We start from the raw sequence: 25,859 nt of genomic DNA, 5'->3' as shown, positions 1-25,859 counted from the left end.
GGAAATGACAAGTATTGTGGACAGGTCAGGAAAACTGCTGGTGAATCCTGTTGATGCCTTGGGCAGATGGAGGGAATATTTTGAAGAGTTGCTCAATGTAGGTGAAAATACGATGCGTAATGTTTCAGATTTCGATGTACAATGGGATAGGAATGATGATGGAAATAGGATCACATTTGAGGAAGTGGAGAAAATGGTCAATATATTGCAGTGCAATAAAGCGGCGGGGGTGGATGAAATTAAGTCGGAACTCATCAAATACATTGGAATGTCAGGTCTTAAATGGCTACACAGGATAATTGAAATGGCTTGGGAGTCGGGACAGGTTCCATCAGACTGGATGAAAGCAGTAATCACACCAATCTTTAAACATGGAAACATAACAACTACAGAGGTATCTCTTTAATCAGCGTTGTGGGTAAAATCTTCTCAGGTATTGTTGAAAGGAAAGTGTGAGTATTAGTTGAGGACAAATTGGATGAAAATCAGTGTGGGTTTAGGCCTCTCAAAGGTTGTCAGGACCAGATCTTTAGCTTACGGCAAATAATGGAGAAGTGTTACGAGTGTAACAGGGAATTGTATGTATGCTTTATAGATCTAGAAAAGGCATATGACTGAGTTCCTAGAAGGAAGTTATTGTCTGTTCTACGAGATTATGGAATAGGAGGCAAACTTTTGCAAGCAATTAAAGGTCTTTACATAGATAGTCAGGCAGCAGTTAGAGTTGGCGGTAAATTGAGTTCATGGTTCAGAGTAGTTTCAGGGGTAAGACAAGGCTGCAACCTGTCTCCACTGTTGTTCATTTTATTTATGGATCATATGTTGAAAACAATGAACTGGCTGGGTGAGATTAAGATATGTGAACACAAAATAAGCAGTCTCGCATATGCAGATGACTTAGTTGTGATGGCAGATTCGATTGAAAGTTTGCAAAGTAATATTTCAGAGCTAGATCAGAAATGGAAGGACTATGGTATGAAGATTAACACTTCCAAAACGAAAGTAATGGCAGTGAGAAAAAGCTATAAACGGATTGAGTGCCAAATAGGGGGAACAAAGTTAGAACAGGTGGACAGTTTCAAGTACTTAGGATGGATATTCTCACAGGATGGCATCATAGTGAAAGAACTGGAAGCGAGGGGTAGCAAAGCTAATGCAGTGAGCGCTCAGCTACGATCTACTCTCTTCTGCAAGAAGGAAGTCAGTACCAAGACTAAGTTATCTGTGCACCGTTCAATCTTTCGACCAACTTTGTTGTATGGGAGCGAAAGCTGGGTGGATTCAGGTTACATTATCAATAATGTTGAGGTTACGGATATGAAAGTAGCTAGGATGATTGCAGGTACTAGTAGATGGGAACAATGGCAGGAGGGTGTCCACAATGAGGAAATCAAAGAAAAACTGGGAATGAACTCTATAGATGTAGCAGTCAGGGCGAACAGGCTTAGATGGTGGGGTCATGTTACACGCATGGGAGAAACAAGGTTACCCAAGAGACTCATGGGTTCAGCAGTAGAGGGTAGGAGGAGTCGGGGTAGACCAAGGAGAAGGTACCTGGATTCAGTTAAGAATGATTTTGAAGTAATAGGCTTAACATCAGAAGAGGCATCAATGTTAGCACTGAATAGGGGATCATGGAGGAATTTTATAAGGGGGACTATGCTCCAGACTGAATGCTGAAAGGCATAATCAGTCTTAAATGATGATGATGATGACTTAAACATATAATATTTAAGTGTTAATACAAACAAATGTGCTCAAGTGAAAATGGATATTTCGTTATGTTTCCTTTTGAATTGTTACCTAATAATTGTACTGTTTCATGCCTAACTTAATTCCTTAGGCAGAAGTGAATGATTTTTAAACATCTTAATTGAAACCATCACAGAACGGAAATGGTACCTTTCTGGACACGGGTTCCTATTCAAAATATTATGTGCTCACGCCCCCTACAAGTCCTAGAAGGTTGTAACATGAGTTCCTGAGCACTCTGTATTGATGGATGGACAATACTTGGTAGAACGTTCAGTGGTCACTCAACATCAGGTGTTTTGTACATATTATGGATAGTGAGCTCTTCAAGTTTTATTGAAACATTATGATTTCATAAGCTGTATTTGCTGAGATTATGAGTGTGTGATCAAAGTTAGCTTTAACATGGCAACTTACCATCATATTCTCATAGTCATAGAGTCTCCCACGTTTACAAAGATCTTTTTCATTTGCCACGTGGGTTTCCTTGATTAAACCCAAGTCAATATTATTACTTAAAAGAAATTTTGACATGTAATCACTTTTAGCGCAGCTAATACCTTCTATATTTAGTTGGCAAACAAGGACTGGAATGTCTCAGTTTTTTCGTCACTTGGACCTGAGAAAGATACTCTGCTAGTGTTTTGTTCGTCTGCATGGTTGTAGCCAGGAAGTCCAATAAATGTCTGGCTGCTGAGATGCTCTAATTTATTTAGTGTTACTCATGGCACATATACATTATTTTATAGTGGACATGAAATGGGACTATCTTCACATCCCTAACTGAAATCCCTTCCTCATGTTACCATTCTCTGAAGAGATCAATTTAGCTCGAATTTTTAACTTTCTGGCATTATAATATTATATCTCTATCCAGTTCCAGTAGTAAACTGTCCTTTAAAAAATTAGTACAAATGAGTTTACTATCTCAGATTAAATTCCACATTAATATGTTACCCACCTTACATTAACAACTAAGGAGAGTGAGCCATTTGTTGATAATCCAACTCTGAAATTTTGTGACGTGAACTGTGCAGTCACGTTGCACCACATATTCTTGAAAATTTACTTTTCGCCTATTTCTGAAAAGCTACAATGTTTATTCATTATAATTATTTAAAATGATAGCTCCACATGAGACCAAACCCAAAACACTGATAACAATATCTTATTCAAAGTAGTTTGTTGATGATTAACTAAAATGTAATTTAAATTATTGTACTGTAAAATTCATTGAAATTGTGTATGAAATTAAGAAAACGTTCCCAAACTGAATATCAGAACATGTAGCCCATTTTTTTATGTAAGTAACAAAAATCATCTAATGACTTTCAATTGTTATTTCATAAATCTTACATTTAACAACGTATTCAGTTGTTTAGTTTTGTACAAAAGGAAGTGGTGCATAAGCCGCAAAAGTCAGTAAGGAAGAAGCAGTAGTAAGAGTAAGAGACTGTCAGAGGCAGTGAGAGAGTCAGTCAGTCAGTGAGTCTGCAGTATTGTCTTTCGAAAGCTGCTTGTCTGAGACTCTTTTGGAGGCTATCAGACAAGAAATGTATATATAATCAATATATACATCATATCAGCAGTTGAACGGAATGGAGAGTGTCTTGAAAGGAGGCTATAAGATGAACATCAACAAAAGCAAAACAAGGATAATGGAATGTAGTCAAATTAAGTCAGGTGATGCTGAGGGAATTAGATTAGGAAATGAGACACTTAAAGTAGTAAACGAGTTTTGCTATTTGGGGAGCAAAATAACTGATGATGGTTGAAGTAGAGAAGATATAAAATGTAGACTGGCAATGGCAAGGAAAGCGTTTCTGAAGAAGAGAAATTTGTTAACATCGAGTATAGATTTAAGTGTCAGGAAATCGTTTCTGAAAGTATTTGTATGGAGTGTAGCCATGTATGGAAGTGAAACATGGACGATAAATAGTTTGGACAAGAAGAGAATACAAGCTTTTGAAATGTGGTGCTACAGAAGAATGCTGAAGATTAGATGGGTACATCACATAACTAATGAGGAGGTATTGAATAGAATTGGGGAGAAGAGGAGTTTGTGGCACAACTTGACAAGAAGAAGGAACCGGTTGGTAGGACATGTTCTGAGGCATCAAGGGATCACAAATTTAGCATTGGAGGGCAGTGTGGAGGGTTAAAACCATAGAGGGAGACCAAGAGATGAATACACTAAGCAGATTCAGAAGGATGTAGGTTGCAGTAAGTACTGGGAGATAAAGAAGCTTGCACAGGATAGGGTAGCATGGAGAGCTGCATCAAACCAGTCTCAGGACTGAAGACCACAACAACAACACATATCATAAATGTACATCCAATAATACAAAACAAGAAAAGCAGTATACTCTGTGTTTTATTTAAAAATTAGTACATCAGCAACATCGTACACTGGGACTTTCTGAAACAATGCCCGAGGATATCAAAGTCGAGTAGTTCCTCATTTGCAGCAGCTACGTTGTTACGTGAATTTTCTTCAACTATGACCGACATGGTCTAGTTATCACTCGTCTATGTACTTGTAAATGATGGAAGCCCAAACTATTAAGTTGCTTTGTTGGTATGATTGATAATTCACTATTACCAGTGTCTAACTATAGATAGAACTACAGAAACTGTATATTTTATTCTCACTCAGTGTCAGTGGTAATTAAAATGCTTCCTTCCTCTCACACATTTAAGAGCAGCATTCCAGACATGAGGTAGATTTACATAGATGGGGGTTTGATGAAGACCTTCAAGTCTCTTCATAGATTTTAAGAAGGTATACAGTTGTATTCACATGGAAAGCTAGATGAATTGTCTAACTGAGTTTTGAATATCTAAGAAACTTGCCAGCCAAGTTAAGAGTTTGGTGCACAGATCCATTAAAGCAAAGTGAAGCTCAGGGAACAAGTCATTTTAACGTAATCACAGGATGAGACAAGGAAATGGTGTGCCACTGATATTATTCAACCAGCCTCTCAAAAAGGCTTACCACTTTATTAAATGTATACCATGACTAGTTCCACATCCCCAAATTTCTCCTTCTTGATACAATCAATTGACAGCAATTAACGAACTTCCACCTATAAAAGTCTTCTCTATCCCCAGGGGTTAGAGATTAGCCTGAAGTATGACAGAGTGAATGGATTAAATATTTCTTAATGTGGAATGACTTTTAGCCCAAGGTTGCATCAGCTATTTCCAGATTAGTTTACTGGTATAATTTTTGAAAATAGACTTTATCTCAAAAATCAAACGTTCTGTCACATAAAGTTTGGTACTACGTGGACTTTTGATTACAACTAACACAAATAGCCTATTATAGTCATTAATCTTCACTAATGATGGAAGTCTACTAACAGAATGCCTGGCCTTAACCATACAACAGACAAGCAATTTATTAATAGCAAACGGCTTTCACTTAAGCTTGTAAAATTTGCAATGTCATCTTATGCCATTTTGAAGAAGAAATGTCATGAAAGTTTCCTTTGTGTGCAGATCCCAACAAGTAAAAAATAAAATTGAAATCAATAATTGAGACACTGATTGAAAAAACACAGTACATCCTCTTTTCCTCCTTCAAACTTAGAAGTATTTCTCACTGTTTTGACCTGTAGCCAAAAGTGTTAGTTTAATCTGGACAATCCCTGTTAAATTACAGGACTATCAGCTGGGACAAAGCAGTCCAGTTCTTCAAAGCAGTTATTCTGTAAAATAGGCAAGAATAAAATTATGTGCGTTAGTTAACTATACTTTTTATGCTAGAATATCAATATTCTTATCCATTCATATTACTAGTGAAGAGTACATAATTCCATCAAGAATATTTGTCTTCTTACTCATCTCCATCAGTGCACTTATATTCATTGCAAATCATAAGTTCTATAAAGTCTTCTGCTTCATCTTTGCCTTTATCCCATTTCTCTATAGGATCGACATTATTACATGGGTTTGGCAATATTAGTGGCAGTTGGCGGCCAAATACCCTTCCTGATACGACCACTCCCACCAGGATCTGTGTACCCCATATGTCTGTATCTAGAGTAAATGCATTCCAAATATTTGGGTAGTAGGTATCTGAGGCAGGATATCGGTACCAACCCAGTATTTACCCAGCTAAATGTGGGCAACTGCCTAAAAACATACCCATGCTGACCAGCTCACCAGCCCTGGAGAATTATAAATGTTTGTAAACAAAAGTCTATATATTGTGTAGCCCAGTGTATGGATTGGAGCAGTTTAATCTGATGTAATCATTTTATCAATACACTCTCGTATACGGCAAGAAATAATAATAATAACTTATATTTAATAATAGTGAGTATACTCACATAATCATTAAATACAGTTTAGTAGATGGACAATGATAGGTGAATAGTATAATTAGAAAAAAGAAATTTTCTTCAAATTAATGGCTTCCCTCAAATTATCAAGTGCCATATCTCAATGATGAACTTGAAACACTTAACTCTAGCAGGAGCATGTATAGAGTCTCAGAAATGGACATACGGCCAGGAGAGCAGTGTGCTGACCACATGCCCCTCCATATCCGCATCCAGTGACACCTATGGGCTGAGGATGACACGGCGGCTGGTCAGTACCATTAGGCCTTCATGGCCTGTTTGGGAGGAGTTTAGTTTTTAGGAGCATGTATAGAAACTATGGCTGAACTTTAGCAGAACCGTTAATCAAGCACTGTACAGATATGTGCCTAGTAGAACAGCATCTGTAGAGAAACTGCCTAAAGAAATAGCCACTAATGCACAATAAGTGTAAGGTAAAGCACACGACTATAGATAGAGATAATTATAATTTCATGTGGCTCAATGGCCTGATGCAAGTATTTTAACTGATGCCTCTTCAACATCTTGCCTGTCCCTAAACTGTCCCAGTTATCCAACTGGAGAAAGGGGACCTACAGTTTAATGTGCAATCCAAATCCTGTGTTCTTTCTGATGATTCCTCATATTGTTGAGGAGAGAAGGCTAAGTTAAAACACAAACTGAAAAAACCATGCAACATCTTAGTTTCCAGGCACACTCTTTACCACTAGCCCAACAGGCCTGACACAGATAGAGAAATGCTAAATGAAACACACTTTGCTGTCACGAGGTTAATGTGCGAAGCCTTCAACGACTAGCAGAGTGGGATCGTATTGAAAGAACTCTCAAAAAGAAAAAAAAATCTTGTTGAATATAAAGGCTTTCAGTGGCACTAAAATTAGTGCCCGACACTTATCGATGACATTTGAACTGAAACTGGAGGTAGCAAGCAAAAGCATACGTGCTACACTCCACTTTCAATTGTTCCTATACAAAGGAAAATTGAGGAGTATAGCCTCAGTTTAAATATCACAGCAACACAAAGATGAATGATATAAATATTAGTTTCACTGTCATAGAGAAAAGCTAAAATCACTAAAACTGACCAAAGTTCTAGGACCTGGTGGAATCTGTATCACAGGCTACACAGAATTTGTGGATTAATCTCTCATTAAGTAACCATAATATACTCTAGATAAAAATTAAAAACATGTGTGCAGCAGTTAGTAAAAAGCACTAGTCATACCCACCTATAACAAGAATAGAAGATGTGATCTGCAAAACTACTGTCCCATATCTATGACATTCATCTTTTGTAGAATCTTAGAACATATGCTGAGCACAAAAATAATGAGGTTATCTCAAACAGAAAGACCTCCTCTATAGGAGCATTGATCCCAAAAACATCAGTCATCTGAAACCCATCTCTTGCTTTCTAACAGAACATCATGAAAGCCATGGATCAAGGCAGTCAGAGATACACAGTATTTCTCGACTTCCAAAAAGCATTAGGCTTATCAACAGAGTCTTCATTGACTGCACGTAGCATGTCCCGTGCTGCTCACACCTCCGGAGATGAGAAATTTAAGCTGGCCACTGTGAGCTGCAGCTAAAGTGGGCACACCACACACTGCCATATAGTAACATACATGCCACCAGAGGACACTGAATTCGCATCACCTCACTGCCTGCAGCTGTGATTGGACTACCACGCTCAAGAGCTCTGCCTCAGATTACTCTCAGTTCACAGCAAGCTTGTGGAAGATTTGCAGTGAGGCATTATGAATCTAACACAATGCTATTGCAATTCCGACTGCTAATGAATACTGCAACCCAGTTAGCAGAATAATGAGAGACTGCAGAGGGATTCAAGGATATAAAGTTATGTGTGCTTAATACTGTACATATGGCCAAAAAATTGTTTATGTTTTAATCATTCTATAGTGTTTGTTGTATTCTGAGTTATTGATCCACTCATTACACTGATGGACACAACAGCATTTCAGGCAATACGTTTGTGATTAGGGACAACTTGGATCCACAGAAGAAGATTCGACATCTCTACATACTGAACTACCAGCATTATGCAGTCAGAGGCAGTGGTCACGTGTGTGTGTGTGTGTGTGTGTGTGTGTGTGTGTGTTTTCTACTTTAAAAGTATGTTTTCTACTTTAAAAGAAGGCCTTATCACCAAAAACTAAAATGTACAGCAGTCCTTTCGTTGTGCCTGTCTGCAACTCATCATCACTTCTGTACAGTGAGTAGCAATCTAACCTTTCCATAATACTGAGTGTTCTTAAATTTGTTATCTCTATTCTTATTTCTTATGCAACGGCAATTTCTGGAGAGCAACCACTCACTGCACATTTAGTTTCAGAGCAAACAAATCAAAACTTTGCTAGCAAGTGTTACCAAACTGGTAGAAGGACAGCAAAAACACATAATGCCAGTGGCCAGGTGCCACCTCCTTCCTTCCTCTCTTTTGATATAATCAAGAACAATGGACAGGTATCGCATACAACTAAAGCAGCACTTAGCAGCTTACAAAATCACATGTGACTCACAATGTACTTTCTTTTTTTCTTTGGTAGGAATATATATTTTTCATTTCTGCAGAAAATTCTTCCCTCAAGTATAGCCTCAAAGCCCTATGAGGAAGTCATTCCACAGATGAATTTTTTTAGGCTAAGATTCATGTAGCTGCTGCTTGTTTCAAATTTTTTGCATTCTCATCATCACATTAATCAGTCTTGCAAGGAATTGATTGCTGAACTCAAGGGCACGGCTGCAAACTCTAAATTTAACTGCAATTGTGAAGCTTCTTCTCAAGGCAAAATGCCTCATGATGTCATCACTCAGGACCTTGCAAACAAAAGAATATGGGCTGAGATTCTATTGCATCGCAATCCTTGTCTCAATGATGTACTTAAAATAACCAAAGCTCAGGAAATACAAGACTTCACAATTTCTTTCTTCTTTTTTTTTTTTTTTTTTTTTTTTTTTTTTTTTTTTTTTTTTTTTTGGAGGGGTGGGGCATCGGGCTGTTTTAGTACACAAAAACAACTGAGGTCGCAAGCATCCATGCCATAGTCTTAGAACACTAATAAGCGAAAAAAAGTAAAAGAAGTTAAAAGCAATTACACATTAAGCTCAATCAACAGAAGGACAGAGAGCTAAAAACAAGGACTTCCACTTGGAGAAAGGTCCACAAAATATATCATAGAGACAGCAGAAGTCCTGAATCAAAGATTAAATGTCCTTTGCCATATTCCTACAATGGATAAAAACTGAAACACAGTCAACAGCTAGCACATAATTTGCTAAAATGGCTGATAACTCAGACGGCAAACATACACTGGAATGTAAGCAGTTAAAAAAAAGGTATTCAGTCAGCAAATGGCAAACTGTCAATGGTTAATGACAATGAGTAAAAAGTGGTGGGGCACCACCACTTAACAAATGTCGATTGTTAAAATGACAGTGCCCTATATGCAACCTAGCTAAAATCATCTTCTCAGGATGAGAGGCCAAGCCATTGAGAGAGGTTTAATTCCCCAGAGCTTGTTCCCATGAAGTGAAGATCAGTGGTGATGCTAAAGTGATACCACCTGCCGACAAAACACGGAGATCATCTGTAGGAATGGAAGAGCTATCAGGCTGAGGCAGGAGGACTGCAACCTTGGCAGCAGTGTCAGTAGCCTCATTTCCCATCAGACCAACATGACCAGGAACCCACATGAACATCACAGTGGCTCCCTCATCAGCGAATAAGTGGAAGCTCTCTTGAACCCATTGCACTAAGGAATGCACTGTATACAGCACACAGAGGCTCTGAAGGGCACAGAAGGAATCAGAACACACAACACAACTAAGAAGCCTGTGTCACTGGATGTACTGGGTGGCCCAATAGAGAGCGAAGAGATCCACCATAAAAACCGAGCAGTGTTCTGCAAGCTGATACCAAAAATGATTGGTACGAATGATGAAGGTACACCTGATATTACGGTCAGTCTTAGAGCCATCACTGTGCACAAAGGTGCTATTACCAAGATGCATGCACAGGTTGAAAAACTTAAAGTGATGAATCAAATCCAGAGTAGTGTCCCCAGGAAGCAAATGAAGTCCATGATTAACACAGGCCACTGCACAAAGCCAATGTGGTGAAGGGTTCACACCCATTGGGAACATGGCAGGTAGCGTGAAGTTAAGCTGCTGGCGCAGTGCCCAAAAGCAAACTCCGGGAGGTAACAGGAAAGAAGGTCATGCCCTATATTGGCCGTCAAGAAATTCATCGAAAAAGAGGGCACAGGATGAGGGACCGGGCATAGCAGACAAACAGCATGAGTATCTGCTCAGGAGAACATCATGCCGGTATGACAGTGGTAGTTCGGCAGCTTCTGCATAGACTCTCAACCGAGCTAGTGTAAAAGGTGCCAGTTGCCAAATGTATTCCACAATGGTGGATTGTGTTAAGATGGCATAAGATGGACAGACATGCAGAGGAATAAATGAAACACCCAAAGTCTAGTTTTGAACGGACAAGGGATTGGTACAAACAGAGGAGGGAGGACCCCAGGAGATACATTTCAGGACATGTAGGATACTGAGAACAAGGTATGATGTGCAGCCAGGTATCAAGTATGAGGCCCAGCAATTTTGTAGTTCAGTGAATGGAAGAGCAAGACATAAAGATGGTGGAAGAAATCCAGTTCGCCACCAGAAATTCATAGAAACAGATTTGTCTGTGGAAAAGTGAAAGCTATTGTCAATGCTCCACAAGTAAAGATTATCAAGACATCACTGAAGATGTCCCTAAAGCCGAAAAGTCCATGGAGAACTCCAATAGATCGCAAAGTTGTCAACAAAAATGGGAGCCGGAGATGGCTGGCAGGAGACAGTCGTAACGGCGGTCATGGCTACAACAAATAGGACAATGCTCAGGACAGAGCCTTGAGGCACCCCATTCTCCTGGATAAAGGTGTCCAACAAGGCTGAACACCCCCCCCCCCCCCCCCCCATGTATCTTGAAACTATATTTTAAAAATTCCTCAAGGAAATGGGGCAGGCACCCTCGGAAGCCCCATATATAGATTATGGAGGATAACAGTTCACATGCAGGTGTCATAACATCTCTCCAAATCAAAAAAACATGGCCACAGTCTGGTATTTCTGCAGAAAACCATTCATGACATGGGTTGACAAAGCAATGAGATGGTCAACTGCAGAATGCCGCGCTCTAAATCCACATTGTGCAATGGTTAGTAGATTGTGAGTCTCGAGCCATAATACCAGCCAGCCATGAATCATACATCCCAGCACCTTTCAAACACAGCTGGTGAGAGAAATGGAGTGGCAGCTAGAAAGAATGTGTTTGTCCTTAATGGGCTTAGGGTATGGGTATGACACTAGCTTACGCCAGCGTCTGGGAAACATGTCATCTGCCCAAAAAAATGTGATGCCACATATGAAGGAGAAAGTGCTTGCCTGTGAGAGAAAGGTGCTGCAGCTTCTGAATGTTAACATTGTTCAGCCACGGGACAGAAGATCAGGGTCAAATGAGAACTTGGTCTAACTCCCTCATAGTAAAGGCAGCATGGTAGCATTCGCGACTGTGAGAGGAGAAGGATACCATCCAAGCCTCTTATGCTCGTTTCCAAGGATGGTGGAGTGATAGTGGGTGGAGTTCGAAATCTCCACAAAATAGTGGCTCATGCTGTTGGAGATAGCAACAGGGTCCACAATGACATCATCTACTATGGTCACGCCAGAATTCAGGGAATGAACCTTGGTCCCTGAGAGGTGAAGGAGGTTGCCCCTGTCCCACATGATAGAAGAGGGAGTGAAACTTTTAAAAGAACTCGTAAATGAAATCCAGCTAGCTTGTTTGCTATTCCAAAGAATGCAATGATACTGTGCACATGACTGTTTAAATTACTACAGTTTGCAATTGTAGGATGACATTTAAAAACATGGAGAGCACGACTCAATGCACACATCTTGTCACTGCATGCCTCAGTCCACCAGGGGACCGGGATATGGCATGGTGAAGATGAAGTGCGAGATATGCAATGTTCTGCAGCGGTAAGGATAATGTTCGTAAGATACTCTGCCTGGTCACAACAACTGGGGAAATGTCATTCGTCGAAGCTCGCCAGGGAGGAGTAAGGGACCCAGTTGTGTTTACACTCAGATGGGGTACAAGTCAGCAAATAGATAGCACACAGGAAATGGTCACTCGAATATGTGTCAGAGCGAGCAGACCACTCAAGACGATGGGAAAGTTGGGCAGTGCAGAACAAGAGGTCCAAATGAGTGTGCGTGGAGTCTGAAAGGAATTGGATGCTCCAGTTTTAAAACAGATGAGAGAGGTCAGCCAAGAGGGAACCTCTCAAAGAGCCCCAAAGGGGATGGTGGGCGTTAAAAGTCACCGAGCAGCAAAAAGGTGTGAGCAAGCTGAGCAGTAAGCCAGAGTATGTCTTCCCTGGTGACAGCAAATGATGGAGGGATGTAGACATTACAAAGAGAAAAACTGAAATGAGGAAGGAAAACGTGGACTGCAACAGCTTGCAACCAGTTGTTGAATGAGATGGTCTGGCTATGTATGTCATCTCGGATGAGCAGCATGGCTCCCCCATGAGATGGAAAGCTGTCCTCGGAGAGGGGGGTCAAAGCCGATCTGAAGGAAATGTGAGAGTCAAAGAGGTCACAAGAATGTAATATCATTTCCTGGAGGCAGAAAACAAGTGGATGCTGCAATCTGAGAAATAACTGGTACTCCTCCTTGTCAGATCGAATGCCACAAATATTCTATTGGAGGAGAGTTGTAATGGGGAATGGAGAGGAGAGAACAAATGAAGGGTAGTCACCCCAGCAGATGAAAAGTGCCAGTCTTCGAAGATTCACTGCTACATGGTGTGGGGGCTGGAGGATCTTGTTCGTGTCAGCATTCACCCTGGGCTGGCCTGCATATTCCAGTGCAGAAAAATGAAAGGTGGTGTGCACTGACAAAATGGAGGTTGGCCAGGTGAGGGTATCATGCTATGACACCACTGAAGAGAATCTCCAAGTCGGGAAAGGAGAAGACCGTTTGCCTTTATTTGATTTCTTTCGGCCCCTATGGTTGGCAGACAAAGACTCAGACCTTTGTTAGCTAGAGGGGCATAAAAAGACATTGTGGGAGCACTCCTTTAGTTTGTTCTGGCTTGCCGGTTGTGTAGCAGGTGATTTCGCCTCTGGGGGTGAAGATTTGGTGGTTTGTTGGGCAGCTGTAGAAGGAGACAGGGACACTGCTGTGACTCTGGGTGATTTCACAACTGCAATACTGAATTGGAGGTTGCAAGTCCGCATGGCCATGTCCTTCGTGAAGCGAGGCATAGCAAGAATGGTACTATAAGTGCCAGATAGTAAAAGTCAGGGCTTTCAACTAGCCAACAACTTGTGAACCACAGGGTAGGGTACTTCTTTCTTCATCCAGATCTCCTAGGCAGTCCGCTCATCAAGATACAAAGGATATTTGTGGGAAGAGACGGCACAGTTGCCATTACAACTAATACTACTAAAACTATTCAAGATATGTTCCCCAAGGGAGGGGAAAAAGAACAGCAAGATGATAGACATGCAGCACAGAAAGGGAAGAGATGCTGCAAATGCTGGGGACCCACAGTAGCCAAGCATGAACTCACCATAGAATGGTGAATCCCATAGGGGGGATTGACTTTAATGTGCCTGTTGTTGCAACACTCATTGTGGCTGGTTCTAAGTGGGCCCTGCATAGCTCATGTTGACAACAGCCACCGTGGTCTAAGCAGGGCATGAGACACCTAGCTGCTTATATTGCAAATTTATACACTTCAAAGTCTTGTGTCAGGTGTTATATCATGCTTCTTCACCTACGTGGAATGCTGACACTATCACAAGTCAGGACACAGAAAGCAAGAGTGCCTGCAAAAAACGCACAAAGAAAAACTATTACACTTCAACCTAGATTTGAGAAAATGGAGATTAATATAGCCTGAATCTTTACCCACTCCTCCTGCCAATACTTACAGGAACTGTAGACACAAGAGCATGGATCACAAAGCAATGTGCACAGTGCAAAACTTGGCAAATTCAAATTAATTCTCCTCAAAAGGACAAACAGCAAATGACTCTGTCTCTCATAAAATAGATAAAAGCAGTCTTCCAAAAATCAGAACTATCATGTTCAGATAAAAAAAACTGCAAAGTATTCATATCTTTGCAGATTTACATTCAAACTGTCCCACTTCAGTTAGATACTGGGGCTTTGGTCACATTGATCAATCAAACAACTTACAAGCGACTGGGACACCATCAACTCCAAAAATCACTTTTGCACCATAAGCCTACAATAGTGAACGTATCTCTGTTCTTGGGATGTGCACTTTGCAAGCAAAATATCGAAACGCAACTGTGTCAGTGTTCACAGTAGTTCTGTCATGCTGGAGTCCCAATATTTTTGGCACGGACACACTTAATTTGTTTGGATTAGATATTTAGGACAAAGTGCGTGCTATTGAAATGCAAGTTTCCCATGCCAGCATTTGTCAACTGTGTGAAAAATAAGGACACACGTTCAGTGGCACATTGGGATATGCAAAGAATTTTCAAGCACACATTATGCTCAAAGACAATGCTCAACAAAAGATTTACTGCACATATCCGGTATCTCACACCATTTGCAATGAAGTTGCTTCTGAACTCAAGAGATTAGAACACTGATATTTTGAAGCCTATTTTGGCTAGTCAATGGGGTTCTCCTCTGGTTATCACCAGAAAATTGACAGGAAAAATCAAACTTTTAGCCTACTTTAAAGCATCAGTTAACACTCTAAGAGTTTCTGTTTCTTTCCCACTTCCACATACTGAAGAGCTTATGGATCACCCTGCAAGTGGACAATCATTTTCTAAAATTGTTTTAGCTGAGCTTATGTTGAATTCCCCCTGGATGAGGAAATGAAAAAATTTACAGTGGTAAACACACATGTTGACTTGTATCAATACCCAGTGCCTTGCCTTCAGAGGTCATCTGCTCCTGTGTTATTTCAATGCTTTTTTTAATAAGTGATGATGAAAATGCCACCATGTTCATGTTATTTGGATGACATCATTGTGCATGGGCAAACACCAAAACAGCTCCTCAAAAAAATGGAATCTCTTTTTGAAATTTTATGCTAATTTCTGTTGCTTAAGTGTAAGTTAAAAAAGTGTTCATTTTTCAATACTGACATCAAATATTTGGAGTATCTCTTTGATTCACATGGCACTCATCCCTTGACTAAGCATTTAGAGACCACCTCGAGATTACCTTCTCCAAAAAAGCATGAAAGCTATAAGTAGTGCTGGGCAAATTGACTTACTATATCAAATTTAATCCGAACACAGAGTATATCGCTACATCTTTGCATCACCTCCAGTGTAAAAATAGTTCCTTTTCATTTGGATTAGAGAATGAGAACTATCATTTCAAAAATTAAAAAATGCATTGCTTATTTGTCCATGCTTTATTCATTTTGATCCACCAAAACCAGTAGTGCATGAAGTTGATACATCATCACACAGAGTATGACCAGGTTTATCTCACAAGATTGGAAACACTGAATGCCCCATAGCATTTGCATCTAAGATGTTGAGCACGGTCCAAATCAGCAAGAAAAGGTAGCCTTAACCATCATCCATGGCATCACAAAATTTCTTCAATATCTGCACAGTAGAAAATTTCTTCTCATGACGGGTCATGAGATGCTGGCTGATCTTTTTCATCCAATGAAATATGTATCTGATCACACAGTACAGAAGGTACAATGTTGGGCATCACTTCTTTCAAATTACCAGTTGAAATTCTGTCATCCTACGACACACCACGCAAATGTAAACACTGTGTCTCACTTACCTATGGGAAATGATCCAGAATTAAATCAATCAGAAGTTTCTTGTCTTGAAATTGCTCAATCCGATTCACAAGCACTGTAAGCTTTTCCCACTGATTGTCAGCAGAGCCCAGAAGCTACTGAACAGGATCAGTCACTACGGTCGCTGAAGTATTACATTTGGATGGGTTGGCCTCGTAATCCAGAATCAATATCAGATGCAGTAGCATACAAATGCTATGCACAAATTAACAGCCTTTCTCTTCAGAATGGTATAATTTTATTGCATACTCATGACGAAAAAATGTGTCTCGTTTCCCACATCATTACTACATCATGTTTTGAAACTATTACGTAGAGGACATTGGGGAATCATTAGAACTAAGCTGCTAGTGTGCCAGCATTATATTTAGCTCAGGCGTGAGAAGCAGATACAACAGATGACTTCCCACTGCCACACATGCGCTGATGACTGGGTATTGTGGTAGCAGGAATTTTTCAATTGACCTCAAGCTGATGGTCTTTGATAACACATATACTTTTGATTTTTCTGGTCTTATTGTCAATGCATACAGTAGATGTCCATATATCATCCCCATAAATTCGACAACTAGTGCTAGTGCTAGAAAAGCATTTGCTTCTGTTTTTTGTTTAGAAAGTTTGCCTTGAACAACTGATCTGTCAATGGTCCACAGTTTTCTTCAGTGGAATTTCAACAATTTTGCCAACAAAATGGGATTTTTTTTTATATCTGAAAGGCACCCATTCTCTCCTAAATCAAACAATGAAGCCCAACATTTTGTTTGTACTTTCAGGGCTTAGGCATCCACACACTCTACCTTTTCCTGACACTTCACCAGTAGAATAATTACACGATTGTCATCACCACACTGCTGCATCTATGAGTATTTCACGCCCAACAGCCTGTGCCAGACACAAAATTCACAACAGAGTCCTACATGAAGGATGTTACTGTGTCTTTAACTGGGAATCTGGTAGTGTTACTTGGATGACTGGCCAAGCTCATTATACTGTTCATGTCAAAGCAGGAACCAATGATCATTCCAAAATCAAACACATTTTCGTAATTATTGTGATTCTGTTGTAGATCTTCGTGTTTCAGAAAAGCTGCCTGCATTCCACACAGCTGCCACCAAGCACCTGTTGCCAGTGCCTGACGTTCAGGCACATAGGATGTCAGAAGACTCTGCCATGGAGGTCGAGCACTGCCCACCTATGTGGCCACTGCCGTCTCCACAGCTGCTGCCACAGCATCGGTGGCCATTCGCAGTGATGTCAGTCACAGGTACTGAGCTTGCTTACAGCCTTTGATGTCCACAGCAGGGCCAGAGCTGCATCCACCTTCGATGTTGGATGGAAGTCCTGTTTTTTGGCAGATGTTCTTGACAGTTTGGAAGGTGAATGTTGGGATGTGGGTTGGTTGGTGCCCTCTGCCACTGTGAACTCTAAAAGCAACACCATGGGACAGGCTTCCCTCACATCACTGCCCACACACATGTTACAAAATAATGGTGCACAATGTTTTGGATGGTGGTGGAGGATCTGGGTGGGGTAAATTGAAGAGTCGGGGCAGGAGGAGGGAGGTAGGAATGTGGTATTAATGGTGTCTTCTTCAACCTCACACAGTGTGGAGTGCACCACTCACCTATTTGCAGAAGAGACATTTAAACCATCTGCCACAAGTTACGCCTGCAAAGAGCTTGCCATAGACAGCTGGGTGGTGCTAAACATTCCACCAGTGGACACTGGATTTGCATCCCTCACTGCCTGAAATTTTGACTGGATCAAATGTCTTTCAAAGCATGCACACTCAGAGCTCAGCCTCAGATTACTCTCAGATCATGCCAAGCCTATGGAAGACGCGAGACTTGGAGTGAGATATTACGAATCTAGCGTGATGCTATTGCTACTCTGACTGCTAGTGAATATTGTAATGCAGTACAGTTGGAAGAGAGACTGCAGCAAGATTAAGGGATACAAAGTTATATATGCTTAACACTGTACATACTTTAAATAAATATGTTTATATTTCAATAATTCTATAGATTCTGATATGTTCTAGAGTGTTGATCCATCTCATTACACCGATGGACACAACACATTTGACTCTGTACCTCACCAATGCTTATTAGTAAAAGTACAATCTTATGTAGATTACAATTGGTGAGTGGATTTAAGATTTCCTGGTAGGAAGTACACAGCATGCTGTTTTGGATAGACAGTCATCAAAAGATGTAGAAACTGCAAAAAGGTGGGAATTTAAAGAGATGGGACTTGGATAAACTGACTAAACCAGAGGTTGTACAGAGTTTCAGGGAGAGCATAAGGGACCAATTGACAGGAATGGAGGAAAGAAATACAGTAGAATAAGAATGGGTAGCTTTGAGGAATGAAATAGTGAAGGCAGCAGAGGATCAAGTAGGTAAAAAGACGAGAGCTAGTAGAAATCCTTGGGTAACAGAAGAGATACTGAATTTAATTGATGAAAGAAGAAAATACAAAAATGCAGTAAGTGAAGCAGGCAGAAAGGAATACAAACGACTCAAAAATGAGATCGACAGGAAGTGCAAAATGGCTAAGCAGGGATGGCTAGAGGACAAATGTAAGGATGTAGAGGATTATCTCACTAGGGGTAAGATAGATACTGCCTACAGGAAAATTAAAGAGACCTTTGGAGAAATGAGAACCACTTGCATGAATATCAAGAGCTCAGATGGAAAACCTGTTCTAAGCAAAGAAGGGAAAGCAGAAAGGTGGAAGGAGTATATAGAGGGTCTATACAAGGGCGATGTACTTGAGGACAATACTATGGAAATGGAAGAGGATGTAGATGAAGATGAAATGGGAGATAGGATACTGTGTGAAGGGTTTGACAGAGCACTGAAAGACCTAAGCCGAAACAAGGCCCCAGGAGTAGACAACATTCCATTAGAACTACTGACAGCCTTGGGAGAGCCAGTCCTGACAAAACTCTACCATCTGGTGAGCAAGATGTATAAGACAGGCGAAATACCCTCAGACTTCAAGAAGAATATAATAATTTAAATCCCAAAGAAAGCAGGTGTTGACAGATGTGAAATTACCGAACTACCAGTTTAATAAGTCACAGCTGCAAAATACTAACACGAATTCTTTACAGACGAATGGAAAAACTGGTACAAGCTGACCTCGGAGATGATCAGTTTGGATTCCGTAGAAATGTTGGAACACGGGAGGCAATACTGACTCTACGACTTATCTTAGAAGAAAGATTAAGGAAAGGCAAACCTACGTTTCTAGCATTTGTAGACTTAGAGAAAGCTTTTGACAATGTTGACTGGAATACTCTCTTTGAAATTCTAAAGGTGGCAGGGGTAAAATACAGGAAGCGAAAGGCTATTTACAATTTGTACAGAAGCTAGATGGCAGTTATAAGAGTCGAGGGGTATGAAAGGGAAGCAGTGGTTGGGAAGGGAGTGAGACAGGGTTGTAGCCTATCCCCGATGATATTTAATCTGTATATTGAGCAAGCAATAAAGGAAACAAAAGAAAAGTTCAGAGCAGGTATTAAAATACATGGAGAAGAAATAGAAACTTTGAGGTTCGCCGATGACATTGTAATTCTGTCAGAGACAGCAAAGGACTTGGTAGAGCAGTTGAACGGAATGGAGAGTGTCTTGAAAGGAGGGTATAAGACGAACATCAACAAAAGCAAAACGAGGGTAATGGAATGTAGTCGAATTAAATCGGGTGATGCTGAGGGAATTAGATTAGGAAATGAGACACTTAAAGTAGTAAACGAGTTTTGCTATTTGGGTAGCAAAATAACTGATGATGGTCGAAGTAGAGAGGATATAAAATGTAGACTGGCAATGGAAAGGAAAGCGTTTCTGAAGAAGAAAAATTTGTTTACATCGAGTATATATTTAAATGTCAGGAAGTCATTTCTAAAAGTATTTGTATGGAGTGTAGCCATGTACGGAAGTGAAACATGGACGATAAATAGTTTAGACAAGAAGAGAATAGAAGCTTTCGAAATGTGGTGCTACAGAAGAATGCTGAAGATTAGATGGGTACATCACATAACTAATGAGGAGGTATTGAATAGAATTGGGGAGAAGAGGAGCTTGTGACACAACTTGACTAGAAGAAGGGATCAGTTGGTAGGACATATGTTGAGGCATCAAGGGATCACAAATTTAGTATTGGAGGGCAGTGTGGAGGGTAAAAATCGTAGAGGGAGACCAAGAGATGAATACACTAAGCAGATTCAGAAGGATGTAGGCTGCAGTAGGTACTGGGAGATGAAGAAGTTTGCACAGGATAGAGTAGCATGGAGAGCTGCATCAAACCAGTCTCAGAACTGAAGACCACAACAACAATGTTGTTGTACCTCTCTTGCCCCACAAAGACTGGAGGGCAAGACAGACAGAACATAAACATTACATAACATACGAATGTAAATACTTGCTGTTCATAATGAGAATAAATTCTCAACATGTGTTGTGTTTTGCATGAAATAAACATAACTGCTGCAGTGTTTTACTATTTAAATCTTGAATTATATTATGCTAAGTGTCAACAGTCATAGTAACTTAAACTATGTGAAATACACAGAATTAAATAGGCCTAACTTTTTAAGAACAAGTACAAATATGGTCATATTTCAAATACAGGCTCAGAAACAATTGAACAAGTCAAAGTAGAGGGTTGCTATTAGATATTGTTGAAGGGATGTAATTTGTGTCTGGAGGTTGGACAATGAATAGCCCTTTCCACAAACTGAACTGTAATTTGCTACGGCTTGTTGAAGGCCTGTGTGATGTTACATACATACATTAATCCTTGTTCCATAGATCATGAATAGGACATTTCATAATGATGTGGAGTGTGTCACTTTAACATAAGTTTTCTTTACACAAGGTAATTAATAAATTATTATTATTATTATTTTACGGTTACTACTTCACATCTAAGAATCCATCTATTGAGTAGAAGGAGTTGTCATTCAGAAATTCTTTTCATTTTCTTTTAAATGTTGGGTGGCTATCTGCCAGACTTTTAATACTATTTAGCAAATGAGCAAACATTTTTGTGGCAGCATAATTCACCCCTTTCTGTGCCAGAGTGAGATTTAATCCACAATAGTTAATATCATCCTTTCTTCTAGTGTTGTAGCTATGCACTTCGCTGTTATTTTTGTGTTGGGATGGGTTATTAATGACAAATTTCATAAGTGAATATACGTGTTGCGAAGGTACTGTGAATATCCCGAGTTCCTTAAATAAATGTCTGCAAGGTGATTTTGGGTGGGCTCCAGCTATTACTCTGATTACACACTTTTGTGCATTGAATACCTTCCCTCTTAATGATGAATTGCCCCAAAATATTATGCCATATGAAAGTAGTGAATGAAAATAGGCATAGTAGGCTAATTTACTGATATGTTTATTACCAAAATTTGCAATCACCCTAATAGCATAAGTAGCTGAACCTAACTGTTTCAGCAGATTATTGATGTGTTTCTTTTAGTTCAGTTTCTCACCAATGCACACATCCAGAAATTTTGAGTATTCTGTCTTAGCAACAGACTTCCATTCATTGTCTATATTTATCAATGCTGTTATACCATTTACTGAACAGGACAGTATAAACTGTTTTCTCAAAATTTAGGGCCAGAACTCTGCATAAGACCTGTGTGACAGTAAATCAATATTTTTGTTTAAACCATAGGCTAATTGCACGGTTTGGACTATCATCAACCAATGAGCTCTGTTTTGAAAAATTCCTGTAAAATATAACGGTTATGAACATTGATGTTATTTAGAAAAACCTTTAACACCAACAATGCACTCAGAATATTTGCAGGATGGAACATAAATCTCTCATATGCTGTCTAGGTATGAATGATAAACACTGCAGCCCAAGACCACAGCTATCCTCATATGATCATAACTGGAGGTCTTGATAAGAAATACAAAAGCATAAATTTCGTGGAACTGATAGTTTGAGCAGTTCTAATTTAAGCTTCTACTATTGTGCTGCCCCATGGATTCTGATTCTTCTGTTCTTCCAGTTCGCTATATACACTTCAATCAGTAGTTGCAGCTGAAGAATAGGTTAAACTTGAAATATGTACTCTCCGATAGATGATATGTTGCAAAACCTTATGTATTCATCAACGGATTTCATGTTAATCTGAAGCCATACGAACTATAAACAGCACTGCATTTCACACTGACCTTCTATTCCCCTCAGCTTCCTAGCCTTTATGGACCCGCCTTCCAAGTGTGCTGGAGGAATAACCATCATTTCTTACAAGTAATCACATGGTCCTCAAGAAAGGAGCAATATTAACATTTTTTTATGAAACAGGGATTTGGACAATGAAAAGCTTGCACAGTTGTTTTGTAAACATCATGGTAACATAGGAGAGCACACACTAAGAAACTCATAATAAATACTCTTAGATTTGATGAACCTGTCATTAAATGAAAAGACACGCACAAAGTCATGAACCACAATGGTAAATGTGAGTAATAGATCTTGACATCTATATGACTGTCTATCACACCTTTACAAATCTTGTGTCGCCCTATAGCATTTAAAATCCCCTCTATTCGCCTTTTGCTACCTCTTGCAGTTGCTATCCCAGGAAATACTTGGAAAGACTCTCATGTAATTTATGGCTGTAAACAACTCCTGTCTACATAATCTATTAAATTTTTTTATCTCTTCTTTTGTTTCCAAACTGAATAACACTTTCCTGTAAACTTTCAACACCACAATTACAGAGAATATTATGCCCTCTTCAAATAGAATGTTATTAAAATAATGGAGCAGAAATCAAATTGTAAATCGAAACATAATACGAAGTCAGTCAGCTTATCATCACAGAATTATGCATTTAGTAACTGTTGCAGCATGCATTACAACAGTTGGAATTTGAGTACAGGTCGGCCTGCTTGATAAATTATTTGCGCAGACTGCTACACATAACGGTGCCTAGTTCAGTTTCTCACAAATATTAAGGAAACTATGCATTCTAGGGCATTTACACAAATTAAAGAATTCTAATGTGCACTTCGTTGTTTTGTGCTCAATGAAATCGTTGCTGGCAGATACAACGAGCCCTTTGCCATTAACACCTTTTCTTCTCACATAGTACTAAAAACGTCTGCATTTATACATAGTGTATCTTAATTTACATCGTGAATCTATTGTCACCATTAGCGAAAACGTTGGTAAGCTAGGGTATGGGAATGGTTGAGGAATCATGCATTAACCACGTCGCTGGCAATTTCTTACGTATATACATTTTCATTCACAATACCACATACCTAACATGCAATCCACAAACGAGCCTCAACGTTATGTACAAAGGCCGTGACTGATAACTCAACAATCAGTTATCACGACCGAATACCCGCACGGGACGCATGCGACCACTCTGAATAAACGCAAATCTCATCGCAATCTGGTTTTCTAACAAAAGTTATCCAAACTGACTCCTTCATCTAACAAAAAAAAAAGGCAACACGTACAATCAACTGCCCATATAACGAAGGTATGAGCACTCAAGTTTGAACGTTGCTGCAAATTTTCTTTCAAGTGTGACTGCTTATCGGTCCTACTTTGAGTATTATTATGGCTTGAACTTAATTACAGCTGCAATCTCACTTTTTGACACCTACCACCAATGTTGCAACGTAAATTGCCTATAACTTCTTTTTGTAATTTACGCACTTTGTACAATATGTAATCAAATGGGACCAAATAAAAATAAATAAATCAATGACAATTCTTGATTTTTATTTTCCTTCAATATTTTATTTCTTGCCATCGATTATGTACGTCCGTCTCAACCACTAGTTACGATGAATCTCTTTTTCTCATCAATTCCAGGTTGCATTAATCTCAACACCCACCACTGCCACCTACATCACAACAGCAAATATCGCATCGACGCATTATCGCGACCAAAGTCGATCTACGAGTAAATAATGGTGGAGTATAGGATCTATTGTATTTTTAGAGTGTTTCAGTGAAATCACAATAAATAATTAGCGTTCACTTGACACATAGATGGTTCAAAAGCAATAGAGCTGACAGAATATATTTTCTCAGAGTTTAATGTCACCATTAAATTAAACTAATGTAACAGGCTGGACACACGAAGTGAACAATTCATTACGTCTATGAACAAGTATTTTTCTTCTCTGAATTACCTCGACTGTATATATCTAAATAAACAAGAGTTCAACAATTATTTACACTGCTTATCCTTCGTAAATTTATTTTTGTAGCAATGCTGATAGTATATTCAATTGCAGGTGTGTTCTTAAAATGAAGATTGTTATTTACGGAGAAGTCATGGAGTCCTTTATCAGACAGGAACTGCAACGAACTAAAAACATTTGATATTATTCGTGTCCCCAATAAGAGGTTATCTTTCACCAAATTTAGAAATCCATAATTCCACTTCTCTTGGACGATGCGAAAGAAACATTTCAATGACGTCGATAACCATCCCCTCGTACTTTAAAACCATTCCCATATTTATTTCATTAAATGGATTCATTTATTTCTACAACAACGTCTTCGCCACCGAGCTTATCATTTCTCTAAGGCGGCCACACACATAATTGCATGCTTGACAAACATGCCTGCTTGAACAAGAACGCATCAATTCTTGGCTCCTTATACTAGCATTACTTTGTTTACTGGAAAATGTCGAGTTCAGACAACACTGCGCTGGCTTTGGCAGCCTTTTTGGTTATGTTATTGAAGAACAAAAGATAAAACGTGATATGTGGAGTAACGAATGGTTAAGGAAACGAAGACATTATTCCTGTATTGACTATTTGTGGTAGACACCACAGTCTAACATAACAACCGCGACATTTCGCCTCTTTTTTGTTGCCCATAACGCCAGCGGCGCGCTAAGTAGCTAGTAGGCAGAAAGTAAAACTGTTGAGTTCGGTGCGATCGTGAACGCGAAAGCGAATAGTAATTGTTTATTTTGGTTTGTACAATGGCGTTTACAGACAGGACCGTCTGTAGCGCAGGTTTACTGAGAGGTATGTTACTAAACTGTGTCGTCAGGATTCGCTTGCAAACAACGTGTGTATTAATGATTTTAGGAGAAGAAAATGGCTAGTTAACAGCAAACGAGAAGATGCTGTTTACGTTTATAATAATGTTAAGTTTTGATCGCTACGCTTTGAACCAAACCAGTTTATGAATGCAGACAATAACTTGTGTGGATCGCAGTGCTCGCACTGTTTGACATCCCAAATACGCCACCTCAACTGACGATGAAGGGAAACTGCCACAAATTTTTGACAAGTCGTCTAAAGCTGTAAAACAGTTCTGTGGCACAGAAGCAGCCAATTCAGCTCTCCATATATCAATGCCAGATTCATCTGAGTCGTCAACACAGACCTGCTTTGAGCATGAAGTGGTCAGATTAAGTGCAGTTATTTGTGTCTTGCAAAAGCGTGTGAGGTGTCAGATTGTGCAGATAACTAGACGTCATGCAAAACTATTACGAGACAAAGAAAGTGGCTATCATTTGAAGTACAGACAGCAACAGCATCTGTATCAGAAAGATCAAGTCAGGAAGAACAAACAAATTTTGAAGACTACAGGATCCCGATATTTAAGAAGAGAACCCTTTGACATGTTGTTAAGCCAGAATAGCATGCCATTGAAGGAGAAACGTGCTACAACATGGAAAGACGAAAATAAGCTGTTTGCTCCGAATTTATTATATTACAGCACTCATGCATACAGGTTTTGTCAGAATGTTTTATGCTTCCATCAGTGCATGCATTACAGAGGTATGTGGAAGGCATACAAATAAAACGTGGGATAAGGGACAATATCTTACATC

General features: G+C 39.6%; 1 protein-coding gene across 1 annotated transcript in view; it reads right to left on the bottom strand.

Annotated features, from left to right (window-relative positions):
• The window catches only part of LOC124788470 (peroxisomal leader peptide-processing protease-like), a 1,192,842-nt gene extending 1,169,379 nt beyond the window's left edge, over positions 1-23,463 (bottom strand). The window contains exon 1 of the mRNA XM_047255741.1: positions 23,305-23,463. The gene's annotated coding sequence lies outside the window, so the exon portion shown is untranslated. The remainder of the gene's footprint in view (positions 1-23,304) is intronic.
• Positions 23,464-25,859: the final 2,396 nt, after the last annotated feature.

Source organism: Schistocerca piceifrons, chromosome 3 (genome assembly GCF_021461385.2).
Source record: "Schistocerca piceifrons isolate TAMUIC-IGC-003096 chromosome 3, iqSchPice1.1, whole genome shotgun sequence".
Classification (NCBI taxonomy): domain Eukaryota; kingdom Metazoa; phylum Arthropoda; class Insecta; order Orthoptera; family Acrididae; genus Schistocerca; species Schistocerca piceifrons.
This window is presented reverse-complemented; position numbering and strand designations above follow the sequence as displayed.